We start from the raw sequence: 18930 nt of genomic DNA, 5'->3' as shown, positions 1-18930 counted from the left end.
TGATGGAGACTCGAGTGTAGAACTGTTTGTGGTGATTGTAGTTCTAAAGCCTTGATAGTATAACTGCTCATATGAACTGAGGTCCAACGCCATGTTTATGGTGTTTAAGTGGAACCGTCCTCAGTAATCTCAGTGATCTTTATACTGCACCATGTGGGACATCCTCAGCAGCAGCATGTGACCCCAACTGATGAGAACTCCAACCAGAAGTAGAACGTCAGGATGGATCAGGCAGGTGCGGAGAGCAGAAGGGGTCAGGATCACTGGTGTCTCAGGAGCATCATGTGTAGCTCAACAGAAAGAAAGAAAGAGAGTTTATAAATGAAGTAAGTAGCCTTGGCCACTCTTCTAAACAAACCGTGAAGGAATCTGTTACATTCCCACATTCCCCTGAGTATAAGCAACTAGTTTGTGACCTCTACGTCTCGTGATACACGTCTCCAGCGTTTCTTGAACTGTCTGCTTTTGTCCCTGTCTTTCTGTCTCTCTCTCGCTCTCTCTCTCTCTAAATTTTTTTTAAATTCAAAACATTTCTATAAGAACTCTCAGCAGATGCCGATCCAGACGTTAGCCGTATTCACGGCGTTGTGTTCCTCAGGCTGTAATAAACCGCTCGTACAGATGGCCGTAAATGAGCATGGTATGTGTGAGAATTTTTATTTTATTTATTTATTTATGTTGTCCCCCATGAACCCAGATTTAATCTAGTGCTAGCTTGGTGGGAACACAGCACGGTAAAATACTATCCGCTCGCAGGGATTAGCATCATCGTAGCTGGATTCGAGAGACGAGGGAGAAATTTCAGATTTCAGCATTAAACGTTGCTGTGTAACACATTCTAACGATGTTACAACACTTACAGGACAAAAACTAAACTGCACGACGCTAGTCACCAGTAGCGGGTGCTGATGGGAGATTTTAGGGGCAGTGTGTACGTTTTGAAAAAACAAAACAACGGTGAGGTCATGCCTATTCTTTAATAGTGAGGTTGAAGCACTTCTCCAGTCTGACTTTTATGACGTGTGTGTGTGTGTGTGCGTGTGTGTGTTTCTGATGGCTCATTGGCTGTCAGGTCAGATGAGAGTCAACGTGCAGACGTTTTTATAGTAATGGCGACCCGTCTAGTTCATCACCGTATGCCATTACCGTTCCATGCCTGAGCAGCGACGCTTTTACATTTTCACTCGTTCTTTTTTTCCCAGACACTTTTATCCCAGCAGGGTTAAAGGACGTGCTCATGAGCGCAGCAGTGACTTCCACATGACCGGTTATAAAGTTCTTCCACCTCGTCGCTGCCCTCACTGGGCCATTTTTATCATGCACACCGAACGGATTTCACAGTATGCAGTTAGTGGCCGCTAATTAGTATACTCTGTCCAATCAATAGAAGTAAGTAATCCTTTAAACAATCCATTAAATAGAAGAAAACCTAGACTTTAAGGCAGACGCAGGATGTGAATTGATGCAAAACTGACATGTCTATAGATTTATTAACACTCTATATGCAAATTGCCTCAGTTAGAAGAATTTAGTGCAGTGCTAGCGTTGTAAGCATCTTAAGCCGATCGCACGGGTGTGATGGTTGAGGAGAGGCAGACAGACGAGGCAGGCAAGGAAGAATAAAGATGAATGGATGAGCTGACCTTCAGAGCGCTGCGAGCAGCTGAAATTGCACATTTTAATTTTGTTGTTTAAATGTGCCTCGGGCCAAAGCGAGGCAGCCTCAAGCCCTCAACATAGCCGCATGAGGTGTCTCTTTTTTAAATGGATTTTATCCCAGCAGATTATCTGGGCGCTTAATTGACCCCGAGTCAAGTAGACACGAAGCACTAGAAGGGGAAAAAAATATGCACGATGATATATTGGGAAAGTTTCCTGCTCATGCAAGATGTAGTGGTTTTTTCCCCAGTTTCAACCATCCTTCACAAGCTGCAACACGGAGAAGGATAAAGAAAAACCCTTAGCATTAACGAGAATGACTTAATCAATGCGGTGAAATTATTGTGTTGTCCCGGCTCCAATGTTTGAACTAATGCACATATCTCAACTACTGTATGAGCTTTTGCCAACTTTTCTTTTTGCTGGATTAAAGAAAAGAAAAAGACCTGTAGCAATCAAACTTCACAATCGGCCCGTTTTTCAGCGCTTTAACTCCAGAACGTTTCCATCACGCAGTGCGTTTATGTTCTAGCAGCAGATGGCGAAGCGTGGTGGATTAGATTAGCTCCGCACACCGTTAAGTGTTTGTCTGGCCCACCTAACCCACACAAATCTAATGTTCGGCTATCGTTTTGGCAGCGGAAGCAAAACCGGATCAAAAGTCCCGAACTAACGTCTATTTCCGCCCGAGTCGGAATTTGCACGTTCATTTCCTGAAGAGAGTACATGAACAAGCTTTTGTGTGTTTTTAACTTCCAGGTTTACACATAAAGAAAATATTCCGTATCAGTAACTTGATAATCGTGCAGCATTTATCTTGAGCTGTAGACTGAAGACATTTGGGTTTGAGATCGAAAGATGAATTTGAGACTGAATTTCAGCGTCCGATTTCCTGGTATTTATATGTAGACGTGTTAAACGACATACAAAATGTCCTATGTTCTATCAGCCCACGCAGTTTGTCAGTGAGCAAAGTGTGTACCCAGGTGTGTCCTGTTAGATCGATTGTTTAAACAATAAATAGCTCTGAACATCTACGCTCGGTTTTAGCCGTCAGTTTCACCTGTGAAGACTGCGATTGTTGTTAAGAAGGATAAACCAACATGAAGATCAGAGAGCTGTTTGTGGGAGAAAAGCGAGCCATTTTGAAGCCGAGAAAAGAGAGAAAATCAGTCAGACATCGGGTATAGCCAATACTACAACTTGGATTGTCCTGAAAGAGAAAAGAAACCACTGGTGTACTGGGGAACAGACACCGAACGGGTCGGCCAAGGAAAACAATAACAACAGCTGATGACAGAAACATTGTCAGAGCTGTGAAGAAAAACCCAAACCCATTAATTGACCCCGAGTCAAGTAGACACGAAGCACTAGAAGGGGAAAAAAATATGCACGATGATATATTGGGAAAGTTTCCTGTTCATGCAAGATGTAGTGGTTTTTTCCCCAGTTTCAACCATCCTTCACAAGCTGCAACACGGAGAAGGATAAAGAAAAACCCTTAGCATTAACGAGAATGACTTAATCAATGCGGTGAAATTATTGTGTTGTCCCGGCTCCAATGTTTGAACTAATGCACATATCTCAACTACTGTATGAGCTGTTTGTGGGAGAAAAGCGAGCCATTTTGAAGCCGAGAAAAGAGAGAAAATCAGTCAGACATCGGGTATAGCCAATACTACAACTTGGATTGTCCTGAAAGAGAAAAGAAATCACTGGTGTACTGGGGAACAGACACCGAACGGGTCGGCCAAGGAAAACAATAACAACAGCTGATGACAGAAACATTGTCAGAGCTGTGAAGAAAAACAACAGTCAGTGGCATCACCAACAACCTCCACAGGGCAGGGTGAAGGTCTCACAATCCACCATTTGAAGAAGACTTCGAGAGCAGAAATACAGAGACCGTACCACAAGATGCAGACCACTCATCATCAGTAAGAATCTGCAAAGAAATACAGAGATGATCCACAAAAGTTCTGGAACCAGCACTATCAAAGTGATGGAAAGGCCAAAGTGTGGAGAAAGAAAGGATCTGCTCACGATCCAGAACATATGAGCTGATCTGTGGAACATGGTGGAGGTAGTGTCATGGCTCGGGCTTGCACGGCTGCTTCTGGAACGTTCTCACTGATCTTTATTGATGATGAACTCATGATGGAGCAGCAGAATGAATTCAGAAGTTTACAGGAACATTTTATCTGCAGATTTACAGAGAAATGCGTCTGAATGAATCAGTAGGAACTTCATCATGCAGCAAGACAACGATCCAAAACACACTTCCACCTCAACACAGGACTTCATCAGGGGGAAAGTGGAAGGTTTTAGACTGGACAAGTCCATCACCAGACCTTCACCCAACTGATCAGCACCTCACCTCCTGAAGAGGAGACTGAAGGGAGAAACCCCCCGAAACAAACAACTACTGAAAGAGGCTGCGGGAAAAACGTGTAAAAGAAGAAACCAACAGTTTGGTGTCACTGAGTCTCAGGCTTCCGCAGTTATTAAAAGCAAGGGATATGCAACCAAATATTACGTGTTATTTACTGCAATTAACTTCAAGACTGATCTGTTCCTATACTTTTGCTCACCTAAAAAGTGGTTTGATATTCAAGGTTCTATGTTTTATGGTGAGTAACACGTCTGGATGTAAACACCAGGACATAAAAGCTGAAATCCTAAACTCTCGTCTCATCTCCATCTTTTGATCTCCTAACCCAAATGCCTTTGTTGTACAGCACACACAAATGAATTTAGTTTTGGAGAGGACTGTGTGTTTAGCTGGTCCTGTGCCCCCCCCCCCCCCCCCCCCCCGATTTAGAACTGGCAACCCTGAGTCCAGGTGCAATTCCAGATATAAGGGTATGTTATAGTGGAGGGAAAAAAACCCCAAAGCAAACTGACATTTCATTGATGCAGACGCATCTCTTTCTTGTCCAGCGCTTTCAGGTGGCCATATTTAGATAAAGAAGAGAGCCGTGAGAGAGCTTCCTCGGCGCAGGTAGCCGTGTGAATTAAAAACGTCCGGGTTTGCAGCTGCTCTGTGCGCATATCACTGGCGCATATCCTATGACAGAAAATGACTTCGGTCATATTTAGTTTTTTTCTTTATGCGGCACATTTGTTTATATTCTTCTCATGATTCAGCGATTTGTGTACAGCCTTATCACTCTGACTCGCTGCGCGGGAATGTTTATCCCGCGCTCAGTAAATCGTCAGTATGCTAATTCAGTTTGCTCCATTAAAAGCTGCGCTGAGCCGCGGAAGCTGACGGGGACGTGGAGATGCCGCTGGCCTGTGTTTGCACACTGATGCACAATCAGGCGATTTCTCCACGCCGGTAGCCGTGCTGGCGCAGGCCTCTTGTTTCGCCGTATTGGTACGAAAGGCCATTTTTGAGGCAATTTGCTGGCTTCGTAATACAAATTAAATGTTTACCCCCTGGCTTCATCACTTATTAGAATTACTTTATAATCGCTGGAGTTTCTACCTTCCTGCTTTAATGCACAGTTGGGTTATGGTCTGGTGATTGACTTGGCCAGTCTAAAACCTTCCACTTCCTTCTTCCTGTGTTGAGTCGGCAGTGCGTTTTGGATTGTTGTCTTGCTGCATGATGAAGTTCCTCCAAACTTAATGTTCCTGAAACCTTCTTAATTCATTCTGCTGCTACCATCATGAGTTCCATCATCAGTAAAGATAGTGAGAATGTTCCAGAAGCAGGAGGTTTTTGTTTGGGCTTGTCTTGAGTGCAGTTTGTAGGGGGGGTCGATCCTGACGTCAGCCATATGGCACATGTCGAATCGCACAATCCTGAGCCCATCTTAAGCCACGCCCATTCAGCTAGTCTCTGAGGAGTGTTCATATCATTGTAAGACCAATGTGGGATTCTCCGACGTTTTTTTAGGAGTGTTTACGGGTAAATATACAAAGTGTATAAAGTTAGAATTTCATGTTTACTCACCCGCTGTCTGAGCTCCTTGATTCGGACATCGTTTCCTCTGAAAGGTGCTCGGTGAGTTGATTTCCTGCTTGTCATCATGTTCAGCATGTTCGTCTGCTTTGCTGTTGAACGCTATAAGCATCGGCCCAATTCAGCTGGGGCTTGTTACGAATGAGTACATGAGGAGACTTCTTGGCTTAATAACCCTCTAGGACTGAACGTGATGCCATGGACCACTTCACTCTTGAGCTCGGAAACATTGTTTTACAATGCTTAGTGTCTGTTAGGTGGGTGATTTGGGGGAGTTTTGGGTTCGATTTATAACGTAGGACTATTCCTTTCAAATCAGAGAGTTCATAAAAACTGATTTCACCCGATAACACAAAACACGTGCAAACATTTAGGCAACGAACCAGTGACAGGACAGGGGCTGAGATGAGGCTCCCCCCCAAAGAAAAACGTTTGAATGTGTATTCACTTGACAGCTTTCTGTATCTTGCTTTTTCTTTCTCAGCATCCATTCGGAAGCTCATTCTGCATTCTCTTGTCAAACAAGAGCCACTCTGGCACTCGACTCTCTCTCGCTCCTCCTTGCCCTCCATCATCTCTCTGAAATTCATTTTCTCGCTCGCACGCTCTCTTCCCCTCTTCTACATCTTCTCCGTCTTGCCCTGCATTTTTTTGCCATCTTTCACAGCCAGTACTCATCCAGAGAGTCTTCCACACTTTACGCCTCTTCCAATTGGCAACATGCATGCCAGTGCACTAAAACAATGCTCCATGTTTCCACCGAACCTGCTCTTACACGGCCAGCAGAAGACGGGCTGCGACAGGTGTTAGTTATATACGCTGATGCGAGGTAGCTTTGCCGTTTCCAAAAATGTATGCTTGGCTTGGCATTGTATGCACAGGTTTATTGGCTTATAGCACAAAATACAAAAAAAAGCAATCAATCTCTGCCTGCAAACACATCCATAACCAGCCTGCATATCAATGTGTTTTCTGATGGTTGCCAATATTTCCTTGTTAGGTGAGCATAGCCTTAGGCTTGGAAATAGATTCTGTTTTTCCTCAGACTTCCTCTTGTCATAAACGAGACCTTCTGATACAAAGATACCCTGATCAAAGCCAAAAGATCCAAGTTAGAGATTATCACCCTGATCAACAAAGATGAAGACTGGTCTATAGAAAATATGACCCCTTAACCTCCCCCAGCCCCACACCCAATTTGGCAAATCCCAAATCTCAGGATTTGAATGAAAGACATCCTAGAAGACACTAGGTTTTCATTGTGGACGTCAAATTCTACACCTATCTCCACCCATATTTCCTTTGCAGTTGAGTGACAGGTTCACGTTATCCTGTTGGAGATGGAGATTATTCTGGGATGCCAGACTCCAGGGGAAAAAAAGGCACACGGACACTGAACAGAGCTCCACACTGAGAGGAACCCAAAATCACGGACCTTGGAGAGGATCTTCACTGTGTAGTTTTGGGGGCGGCCATCTTGGACGACCAGAATCACTTTTTTTATGCCTTTAATTCACTTTGGTCCCGTTCCATGCACCATGGCAGGACACTCGTTATTGCTTTTACGCTAATTAAAGTTCACAGGCTAGGCCTGCCTCTCCACGCGCGGAGGTGGACGTGTAGCCTGGTGTACCTGAAAGCTGGAGTGTTACACGAAGTTTGAAAAGCAGACCAGCTGTGCTAATTTACAAAACTTTTATTTAACAATGAGTGTAGCACGGGTAACAGCGCTGTTTGGAGTGTGCACACGTGAGAAAGATTTGTAGCAGGGAGTTGTTTTCCGTTCGTGCTGGAGTGGATATTTACATGCTGGTGTTTCAGGCAGGAAGGAGAGTAAAGGCAAGATGGAGTAAACAGTGAAAGTAAACAGGTCTGTGAACCAGCGGTCGTGCAGCCGAGTGGAACAGGATCAGAGTCTCAGGATTGACGGAGGGGATGCGTACTCCAGATCGAGACTGAGCTGGGGTTTTTTATTTTTTGCCGTTCGGGGTATAATTGGATTTTTTGGCTAATGCGGCATTATTCTATTTGAAATGAGACACGGGAATTGAAATCGAAGTTGAAATAGATATTGTGTGTGTGTGTGTGTGTGAGAGAGAGAGAGAGAGAGAGAGAGAGAGAGGGGCGGAGGTGGTGGGGGTGGGAGAAGCATAAGAGAGCAGTCAATAATTTTAATGCATTTTGAGCAGAGCAGTCAAGCCTCAAATCAAAAGATAACAAGAAACATGTTTACTATCATGTTTTATTTATTTATTTATTTATTTATTTTTACAAAATGTACCTGTAATCTGATTACTTGTTTTTTTATGTGACTGTAACAGATTACAGTTACAAGTTTTTTGTATCCTGATTACATAATGTCGTTACATGTATTCCATTACTTCTGAAACCTGGATAAACGGCCATATTGAAATCAATGATTAGGTCTCGCGGGGCTAACCTGCTGTAACCTGGATGGGCGGGACTAATCTGCTGTAATGTGGATGGGCGGGGCTAACCTGCTGTAACGTGGATGGGTGGGGCTAACTTGGTGTAATGTGGATGGGCGGGGCTAGCCTGCTGTAACTTTGATGTGCGAGGCTAACCTGCAGTAAAGTGGATGGGCGGGGCTACCCTGCTGTAAAGTGTGTGGGTGGGGCTAACCTGTGGTAAAGTGGATGGGCGGGGCTAACCTGCTGTAACGTCGACGGGCGAGGCTAGCCTACGGTAAAAAGTGAGTGTATTTCACCTTTAGCGGGCATTATCTACATTATCCCCTGCTGCTGGTTATACCCAGCCACTAAAGGTAATGGGATGGTACTTTAGATAAATTTAACTTAGCTACAGTAGTTTGTATTGTGATGATTATGTGAATAGTAGACAAAGAAAGGAATTGACATTTTTATAAAATCTCATCAATAAAAATCTAACCACATTTTACAGCTATACCTGTATAGCTGTAAAATGTGTGTGAAAACCATGATCATCTGTAATCTTTCTGTATAAGGTTATCATACGAAAATCTAGGATAACTCAGCGCAGTACTGTATCATTCATCATATTTTCCCCCCACTGTCGAGATTCTGATTAGATGCTAACACAAAGGCAACATATCCTCACCGACCTGTCAAGATGAATCACCGGTGAATAAATAAATAAATAAATAAACAAACACAAATAATTTGGTGCTGTTTGCTTCGTCTCTGTCAAAAAAGTCGATGAGGCAAAAAAACCCCACTGTGCTCTATTTCTTTCTTTCCTCATATAGCAACACCGCTGATGATGCCGGCAGCAGATGCCAGACTGTTAGCCCTTCAGGGACTTAAACAAGCCGTGTTTAGTCTTATACTGGTCTAAATAGGCCTCTGCTTGGAGGAACATTATGTGAATTTTCCTCTCAGTTTTCCTCAGGAAGTAGGGCATCTCTTAACCTCATCACCTCTTACTCAGCAATGTTGTCCAGCTTCTCTCGGTAATGATTCTCAAATCCTGATGGAAATCAGGCATCCTTATGATGGCAGGTGTGTATCTTTATAGAACAAAAGTTCATCTAGTTTACAGTATGCTTAGAATACCTTTTTCCCAAGCGTTCATTGTTGTTCAGGATGACTTGCTAATGGAGTGTTGTTAGGTGTGTGCATACTATGGAATAATACATAACGAATTTGCTAGATATTATATAGTTGCAGCAAGCTTCAGCAAACTCCACCAAGCCCTTTCTCTTCAAGGTCATGTAGTAGAATGGCAACAGCAGATCTCTGCAATCCTCCTACACTAGCAAGCCTTGCCAGCCGCTACATCGGGTCACAGGCTTCTATGTACCATAACAGAATTGTCATTGACCAGAATAATGGAAAAAGCTCCAAGGTTTCCTACCACAATGGAGATCGAGTCTGACAAAGACAAAGGAGCCTAGCTCATCTCACTGCTCGCCAGGCAGGCACTTGAATGCACTAGGCCTGTCTGGATGAAAATATATGATCATGCTGTCATATGCTCTTTCAAAACTCTTGAAACATGCATCAGAGGTCAATCATCACACCCACCTGTGTTTATCAGCTGCTGCACTATTATGAACATCACATGCCTGGTCAAGAAGGCAGAGCAGAGGGTTTCTGAGGCAGTTGAGGAAGCTTGATCACTGAGAGTACTCACATTCTCCATCCCACTCCTTTTCTCAGTCCAAGAAACTATTAGAATGAGTAATCCATACCACTGGATTCCAGCTCGCATCTATTTACGAACTGTTCACCACTGGGGAAAAGATACACGGCCAGAAAATTGTTAGTGACCCCACCAATCCTTGCAGGCGCTACCGAAGCATATGCACAGAGCTTGTCACCACAGCTCTTTCCCATGTGCTGTCAACCTTATCAACCAAGGCCTATAATGTTTCTGACCTGGTCAGCCCCCTGTGCCTCGCCGGGGTCCAGCCTAACCCAATAAAAATGTGGCACAATGCTTTAGAGTGCATCTTCCATCTGTGCATATCCTCTGTACCATTTCCACCAAGCAATTCCAAATTCCCGTCATGGACCAGCGTTCAGACAATGCCTTTCCTCTTGCAGTGCTCATCAACAATCAGGTGGCCAGAAACTCCATAGATGCCAATACTGATAATCATCTCGGATTCCACTGCATCCACTAAAGTCTTCCATTCTAATGTTGACGCATTGTACAGAAAACCAATTAGTAGATGGTTCATAACCCATCAAAATAGTAAGCTATGCCTTCACACCAGCTACATCTCCACAAGGAGATGATCTGTTGTCTGGTTATGGAATCCTGTAATAACTCCAATTGTTCTTGGGTTACCTTGGCTTCAATGTTGCAACATAAGAGTATCATGGACTGAATGAGAAAAAGTGAACCTGCTCCCCTCATTGCTGCTTACCACTGAATCACCATAGCTTCCATGTCTATGGACCAGCCAAGAATTTGATTCCCGAATGTTATGCTGAATTCATAAATCCAGAGAATGCATCCTACCTGCACACAGAGAGATTGACAAATGGAAGCCTTCAGTACAACCCCCACGTCACTATGCAGACCCGGTAATGCCATATAGGCTGGTCTGTCTTCCAGGCATTCATTAATGAGCAATGTACTCAGAGAAATGGTAGGAAAATTTGTGATTGATTCATTTGGAGTACTAATGTACTCCGACTGTGTAACCCAGCACGTTCAACCCGTTAAAAGGTTGCCGAATCTCATTATCCAAAACCATCTCTTTGCCAAAGCAGAGAAAATTGAGTTCTCAACAAAGACTCGTAAACTTCCTGGGCTATATCATGCACAAAGGAGGTGTTGTCAAGGACAAAGCCATGGTACAAGGTGCAAGCCCTTCTTGGTTTACGTATAGTACTGAAGTAGAACTTCAGTATCCCAAAGGACATTTTGTCAGAACAAGTGCCACAATGTCTCAAATATGAGCATTTATGAAAAAAACAACAACTAGTGCTATCTATTAGTTTGAACCCTGGATGTCCTTCTTAACCAATGGATAAGTTCAGAGAGTGAGGCAGGAAATTGGTTGATCCTGTGAACCTTCTGTAATGATCATCCAGAGGTCTTTTATGACCTCCAGTCAAGGGTCTGTCCTTGCTCATCACCTGATTACTAATGGAACTCACCTGTTTGCAATCAAACTAGTACTTTTAAATAACCTGTACTCGCAGCAGTTTATGCTTGTTTGCCAATTGCCTGATTTGCCTGCGTGATGTTTCTTTATAATGCCCCGCCCTTTGATTTGTCTGCTGCATTGATTTTTAACAAAACCACATAACCTGTACTTGCATCTGTTCTTCTTTTCAATGGTGCATGATGGGACAGGTTAGATGGTTAGTCGTCTTTCAATTCTGTTTTATTTATTTATTTATTTATTTATTTATTTATTTATTTAGTACTTTATTACATCCACCGGTCTGGGTTCCCTGGTGGTCTAGCGGCTAAGGATCCTGCGCTCTCACTGCCGCGGCCCGGGCAGGGAACCAACCCAGACACTGGGGGTAGATCTCGGTGATGGTCCCAAGCTTGGATACAATGAGTGGGTTGCATCAGGAAGTGCCAAATCAAATATGCGGACCAATGATGCGCTTTGGCGACCCCTAGCGGGAGCAGCCGAAAGAACAACAACATCTGTTGGTCTGTACTTTGAATTTAGAACTTAAGATTCATTCTAATATGTTTCTATAGTAACAGCTCACAAAAAGTGACTTAATAATAAACATATTACGATAACACGTTGTTAGTTAACAAAGATATCATGACGCCTTCTGTAAGCAGACAATTATTTAACATTTATGGAAGGAGTCTCGGATGTCTCTGCATTGTGAAGGTCAATAACGTTGGATCCTTTCAGCAAAATGACAAGATGCTTTTTTTTTTTTTTTTTTTTTTTTTAATCCAAGGCAAGGTTCGAAAGTAGTCCAAATTAAAACATTTTCACATTTGTTGTGTATAATATTGGCAGAAATTTGGGCTGAAAGCCATTTTTCCCCACCACTTACATCCAGAAGGTTTTCCCAGACCGCCACATACGTTCTGATATCATGCTGAACAATATCATGAGGGAACTTGATGTTATCTGAGCATTAATGTCTCGTATACAAACATAACAAGAAGTGTTTAAGTTATCCAGTGTTAGGAGGCTAATAGGGAAGTGGACAGGGAGATACTTGTGCTATTTGTATTAAACGATGAATAAAAGGTTGAGTCTGACCTGCTGAAGAGGAGTCAAGGTCGCAGTGCTTTTAAGCCTTTTACGCTTGCGTTAGCTGTTTTGCAGCAGAGGGATTTATAACATAAATTTTGCATACTGTTTTTGTGTGTGTGTGTGTCTGGTAGCTGTCCATCTTCATCAGCGAGGTAAGAGAAAGGAAAAAAAATGTTTATGACCTTTATGTTCTTTAGGCTAGTGTTGTCGTGTAGCACTGAAACGTATGATACCCAGTGCACCTTCATAGCTAACTGAGCGAGTGTAGTGAGGCACTGACCGAGGCATGGTAAAACAGACTGAATAACGGAGCTATGAATTAGGAATGGTCCAAACCTCCATCAGGTGTGTGTGTGTGTGTGTGTGTGTGTGTGTGTGTATATGTATGGGGTTGGTGGTTTGTGCCATGCCAATGATGTAGATTTATCAAACGCTGGCCTAAGGGATGTGCATCAGCAACATTCAGAGCACATCAGCATCGTCTGAGATGGCAAATCCCTTCCTCCACACATCACCCCACAAACGTTTGGAGGTTTTAAAAAAAAAAACAAAAAAACTATGACGTTACGTCAGTGCTTTACAACAAATATGCAATTTCTTTAATAATTCTGTGATATCACAATAGCAATTACCTGCATTCTGTGCCACTGCAATCAGAAAAGCCTAATGAAGAAGCCCTCGGGGAACCAGAGTCCAGAAGATTAGATTTAGAAATTGGAGGAAGGCGAAGCGACTGAACCTCGTAATTGAACGTCTGAATGCCTTCCAGCAAGCGCGGGCGCTGCCGTGTGCTTGGTTTGGTTCCAGAAACGCTAATGTTTACCAGCAAAGATGCATAGGACGTTCAGGAGGGTCGGTTTTAATCAAATGTCCTTGTTTTGTTTTGTTTTGTTTTGCAAGGCTGAGCTGCTTCGGATACCACTGGATGTCAGGAAAGTCTGCCATACAGGGTTATTTATTTATTTATTTATTTACTTACTTATTTATTTTTGCGATAAACATATTCAAAGTTTACAACTCCAATATCTGAAGAATTGTCCGATGGAACCATATGATCTCGAATGATTACAAATTTGCGTTTCAGGCCAATTGAAAATGGGGGGCGGGGGGGCGAAAGAACGTGCTTCGTAACGGCGTACGTTGATGGTGTACGTGTATTTGTTTTGGTCATTTCGATTCGATTTACACGTCGGAAGCACGTGAAATGTTCTCGAGCATACAGTGTACTGCATGTGTAATACACATGGGACTGGAATGGAATCCAGCGCTATGAAAATTCTATTCTGTGTCTATTCTGTGTTGTTGTGAGGACACTCGCTGTTGCATCACACTGTTTACATAAAAATATATTTCTTCCCTCGCTTCCTAGTCCACATCATAGCTTAACACGTGAGAGAACATGGATGATCGAGGACGTTCCTTTAAGACAGCTGAGCGATTCGGAGTGAAGATCCACTCACCATGGCTTTTTTTTTTTTTTAAGACTAGGTTGCAAATAATCATGTCACTGATTTGTCATAAACCTGTCAAGGCTTTCTTGGCAGCAGCTGAAAAATGGCCGTAGAGAAATGACACGCAGCCATTTATCATGACCCGAGGACCGGAACGCTCGCTGGACTGGGAATTGTAGCCTTTGTGGAGCCGGGGGTAGTGTTTGTGAAGACTCCATGACCTGTTGTAGTCTTTATGTAGAGTCGGTGTACTGAAAAAAAAAATAATAATAGTGCAACAGAGCTGATAAACAAAACATTTAGTAATACATTTTGACTGTGGACAAAATAAAACAAATAAAGCAAATCTGGCAGTTATTAATATTAAAATGTAATATTTTGAATGCTAATAGTATTTTTTTTAAATTAAATTAGTAGCCATGAGCTGGTCACTAATGGTGGAGCAAGAGGTAAAAGGTTTCAAAACTGTTGAATATTTTCCTATAGTGCTGGAGTTATTCAGCCCCACGTGCTCCTCGCTACCTCTGTGTTTTAAGCCTTTTAGTTTCCCCTTTGAGAAGTAATGCATGCTCTATAATGTGATTATGAGCCTCAGTTCCTGTAGTTCTCTGCGTTTGGCCATTAGCTTGCCCATCCTGACTCCCATAGTAATACGTTATATTGCGCTGGAAGCTTTAGTCTCAGCACCTGTCGAAAGGAAAAAAGTTCCTTGCGTAACTGCTGGGATTATTACTGCTACTGAATGCTGTCTTTAGACACAAGTTCAGACTAGCTAATCTACATATTGGTTTTGGGAGCGAGGAGGAAACCCACACGGACTGACCCAGCTTGGCTTGGCTTGGCCACACTCTCTGATCATTGCGCAGCTTCTCATGTGTTCTTTGTAATTAGTCTTGTTATGTCTGACTAGTCAGTGTTTGTAGCCCCTTCTGATGTTCGCCATGGTTTCTACTCTAATTCTAGTTGGTCAGTTCCCCCACACAGGCCGGACTTCAGATCCTTTTGCTTGTTGGTCACGTGGCAGTGAACTTCTCATTGTTCTGACAGAAAACATTCCCGTTCAACACTTGCAAGTCCTCTGTATCGTGTTAAACGGCGCGTTTGCCGTTTTGTATTGGCATGGTTACGTAGTCAGTTTGCACTAGCATTTAGGCACCATGTTCGTTTGAATGGGAATATGAATTAATATATAGATATTAAAAAATATATATATATATATATATATATATATATATATATATATATATATATATATATATATATATATTCGAAAGTATTCATGAATGAAAAGCATCCTAATAATAATAAGTCTCTCACTCTCTCTGATTGCCTGCGACTCCTGCCAAGCACATTGTAGCCAGACTTCTTTTGTGCCTGAAGTCGCACTGAAGTCTGTGCTGGCGTATGATGCACGCATAACCTCTGACATGTCGCTGGCTGTGAATCACTATTACAGAATTACCCGAGTGCCTCACAGCAGCTCAGGAACATCATATTATAGAGCACTTTTCCTCTCCTGACTCATTAAAAAAATTTAATAAAATAAAATCCTACGCACTGTTGGATATCAAAAGTGGAACGGGTGGAAAATGCACCTTAATGACCCACTTTCTCCTCCCATCTTTCTTCCTCCTTCTCCCCTTTCCTGCACCTCCATAATTCTACCCACCTGGTGTGCTTTTCAGAGATTTCAAATACCGTGTTCTCATTCCTCCTCATCGTCCTCATCCTCCTCCTCTTCTTCTGTCAAGGAATCATGGCTGCTTCTTTCATCCTGGTATCTGGTTCTCACACAATCTTATATTATTCTCTCTTTTCCCCTCTTCCCTGTCTGTTTAAACACTCTGGAAGATTCCAGAAATTTGACGTAATGAGTTTTAGAAGCTTCTGGTTGGCGAGTTGTCATAACAAGGGGTTAATTGGGTAGTGCGCCTGTGGCTGTATTTAAAGGCCTACCTTTAAAGTCAGTGTCTTTTTGTCCTTGATATCATGGAAAAACAAATCTGTGGAGCTACAAGCCTCTGTGGACCACACGGATCGTTCACGGACAGATCGTTCAGGAACTCCAAAAGTTTCTGAACCCCAGACAGCAACAAAGGGGCTGGTGAAGGAGTTGGAGGCATCCGGTTCCAAAGTATGTACTGGGCATCCACCACTGAGAGTCCAACATCACCTCAAAGAACACAACAAAGATGCTTTTCCTCCAAGACCAGCGTGAAGGTCCGAATAGCACCATCCCAACTGTGAAGCGTGGTGGTGGTGGTATCGTTATGGAAACATGTTTGGTTCACTTCTGAAAACAGATGGTGCCACGAGGACGGAGGATGATCCTGAAATACGGAAGTCAGAAAGACAGTGAAGTATCTGAGCGGCCATCACAAAGCCCTGACCTGAATCCCAGAGATGATTTGTGGACTGAACTGCAAAAGTGTGTCTGAGCGAGGAGGCCCACAAACCTGACTGAATTACACCAGCTCTGTCAGGAGGAAAGGGAGAACATTCCAGAACAGTACTGTGAGAAGCTTTGGGGAAGGATACAACAAGAGTTTAAAAGGCAAGGGCACTAAATATTAAGAAAGTGCATGTGAGCTGTGATCGATTGATTGACAGAGCTGCCTTGTTGACGGTGAAAATGCAGATGAGATTGTAAAGGTGACTTTATTTTTTGGCCGAGTAGCGAGGCGTGGTGGGAACGCTACCGGTAGAAGTACACCTTTTAATTTTGGCTTTTACTAATTAGCGTTTGAATTTGAATTGAGTCCAAGAAAGTAGCAGTAAGAAGCTAATTATGAAGACGTTGAGTCAGGATTTAATATCCAAAATGGCTTGTTTTTGGAAAGCAGTAACCAAGGATCAAGACGGATACTTTGAGGAAATCATTTTATCATTTAATAACTTTTGTCTGCCAAAAAACCAATGATAATCAGTACTCCTGTGTGTGTGTGTGTGTGTGTGTGTGTGTGTGTGTGTGTGTGTGTGTGTGTGTGTGTGTGTGTGTGTGTGTGTGTGTGTGTGTGTGTGTTTTTTATATAGGCGAAACCCTATGATAAGAAGGCTAACATCTTAATTTAATGGCACTCTGGAACTATTGAAACTAGAATAGATTTATCGTTATTTATTTATTCATTTATTTTAATTGAAGCAGAACGATACGTGGTTTACACCGCTCTGATTGGCGGATTTGTCTCGTGTACCAAAACCATAAAATAAACAAATAAGTGGATAGGAAATGTGAGGAAGCTTTGAATCAGCATGTAATACTAGCCTAATACAGCGAGAACATATTTGAGCTTGACTGTCATGAATATTATTTCACCAGTTTAACAATATGGCTTCCACACAAACGAATCGGCTTAGTCGCGTTAATGAATTCATTAGCAGGTGGGAAGCGATGATTCAGCAGATTGTGCTGTAGCGACAGTGCAAGATGCCAGGAAGCGTACCGTGGATACGCCAAGCACTCGGTCATCTAGGCTTTGCAGCTCACTTTAAGTAGGTGGAGGTCGTAAATTACTGTAATAGTAAACACGCCATATAATAAACTTCCATCCCTGACAGGAGCACGGTCCCGTCGATGATGAAGCTCCCTCCTGCAGGTCCCTCCTGGCTTTCTTTGGGCTCTTACGGATTACTCCTGATCACATGGTTTAGAAGGATGTTTAAATAGTTAACGTTGTGCGTCCACGCTGTCGAAAAGACCACCTGCCGATTCGTATCGAGCATTAAACGCCTTTGCGAAGTAAAATAGCGAAATTATAGATGGTGGAATGCGATACGGTTGTGCCCAAAAGTTTGCACACCCCTTGCGGAATCTGCTAAATCTTTAATACTGTTCAAATAAGACGGATCATAAAAATCCCGTGTTGTTTTTTTTTAAATTTAGTCCTGTCCTGAATAAGCTATTTCACATAACAGATGTTTACATATCGTCCACAGGACAAGATCATAGCTGAATTTATAGTTCAAAAGTTCGATTCTTAATACAGTGGTGGTGGTGTTTTATTTTTCTTATTCCAGCGAGCAGAACGTTACGGTACTGTAATCTACATTTCGAGCTTAACAAGTGACCTCCACTTCTCCAAGGTTACTTAAAATGGTTGAAGCTTCAAGTGCTGTTAAGTCAGCGCGTAAATAAACACGGATATTGATTGGCCGTGGGCGCTTCTGTTGCGTGTTCGGCCTGGATGCTGGTCAGCTTCCGTATAGAACCTTATACCAAGTTTAGCTCAGTTTGCAGAGGGAACATATTATTATTATTATTATTATTAGTATTATTAGTATTATTATTATTTATTTTTTACATTATTAAAGAGTGTCTTTTCAGGTGACTGGCTCATCTCTTATTCTCTCTCTCTCTCTCTCTCATGTTACCATGTGGCTTGCAACCTGATTCTGTTTGTAGACAACAAGAGAAGTTAGGCTTATTTCAGTTCCTAAGTTTCTCTCTCTCTCTCTCTCTCTCTCTCTCTCTCTCTCTCTCTCTCTGTCGTTCTTTTGCTTTTTGTTGTCAGAGTAGAATTTCTGAGAGCTGTCAACGATTCCAATCGTCCCCAGCATCTCTCCCACCCTCTGGTTCCTTCCTCCACTCACCATAATTCACTCCATTTTGTGTGTTTTTCTGAAATAATGTATTCCCATTTCTCCACCTCCTCCTTCCACCCTCTCCCCGTTCTTTTCCTTGTCTCAAGATATAGCGACTTTCTCCTTTCATGCCCGTCTCCTGTTTCTCCCACGTTATGTATCATTCCCTCTTTTCTTCTCTCACGATCATCTACGGATGTGCACCGTGTTTATCGGCGCTGCATCAGAAATCTGAAAGATTTTGGAAATGAAACCGCGTCTAGTTTAGAAGAGGGAGGAGAGGGGAACGAGGGGAAAGCGAGCATGTGACCAAACCATGTACTGATGATATCTATTACACCTTTTCAGAAGATCTGGGGTTTATCCTTGGGATTCACTTTTCTTTCGCAGTCGCTGCTTCTGTATGAATACGGTGTGAAGGGTTAAAGATGATTAATATTTACCTGAGCTACAAAACTTAAATGATACAAAGACGTGATGTGTGCATTGATTTGAATTGAGAACCATCTCTCTCTGTCTCTCTCTCTGTCTCTCTCTCTGTCTCTCTCTCTGTCTCTCTCTCTGTCTCTCTCTCT

The 18930-nt window shown here is 42.7% G+C and overlaps 1 protein-coding gene across 1 annotated transcript in view; it reads left to right on the top strand.

Moving 5' to 3' along the window:
* Positions 1-18930, top strand: part of syt7b (synaptotagmin VIIb) — a 91367-nt gene that overhangs the window by 20964 nt on the left and 51473 nt on the right. The gene's annotated exons all lie outside the window — the stretch shown is intronic.

This window comes from Ictalurus punctatus, chromosome 10, assembly GCF_001660625.3.
Source record: "Ictalurus punctatus breed USDA103 chromosome 10, Coco_2.0, whole genome shotgun sequence".
Taxonomy (NCBI): Eukaryota; Metazoa; Chordata; class Actinopteri; order Siluriformes; family Ictaluridae; genus Ictalurus; species Ictalurus punctatus.
This window is presented reverse-complemented; position numbering and strand designations above follow the sequence as displayed.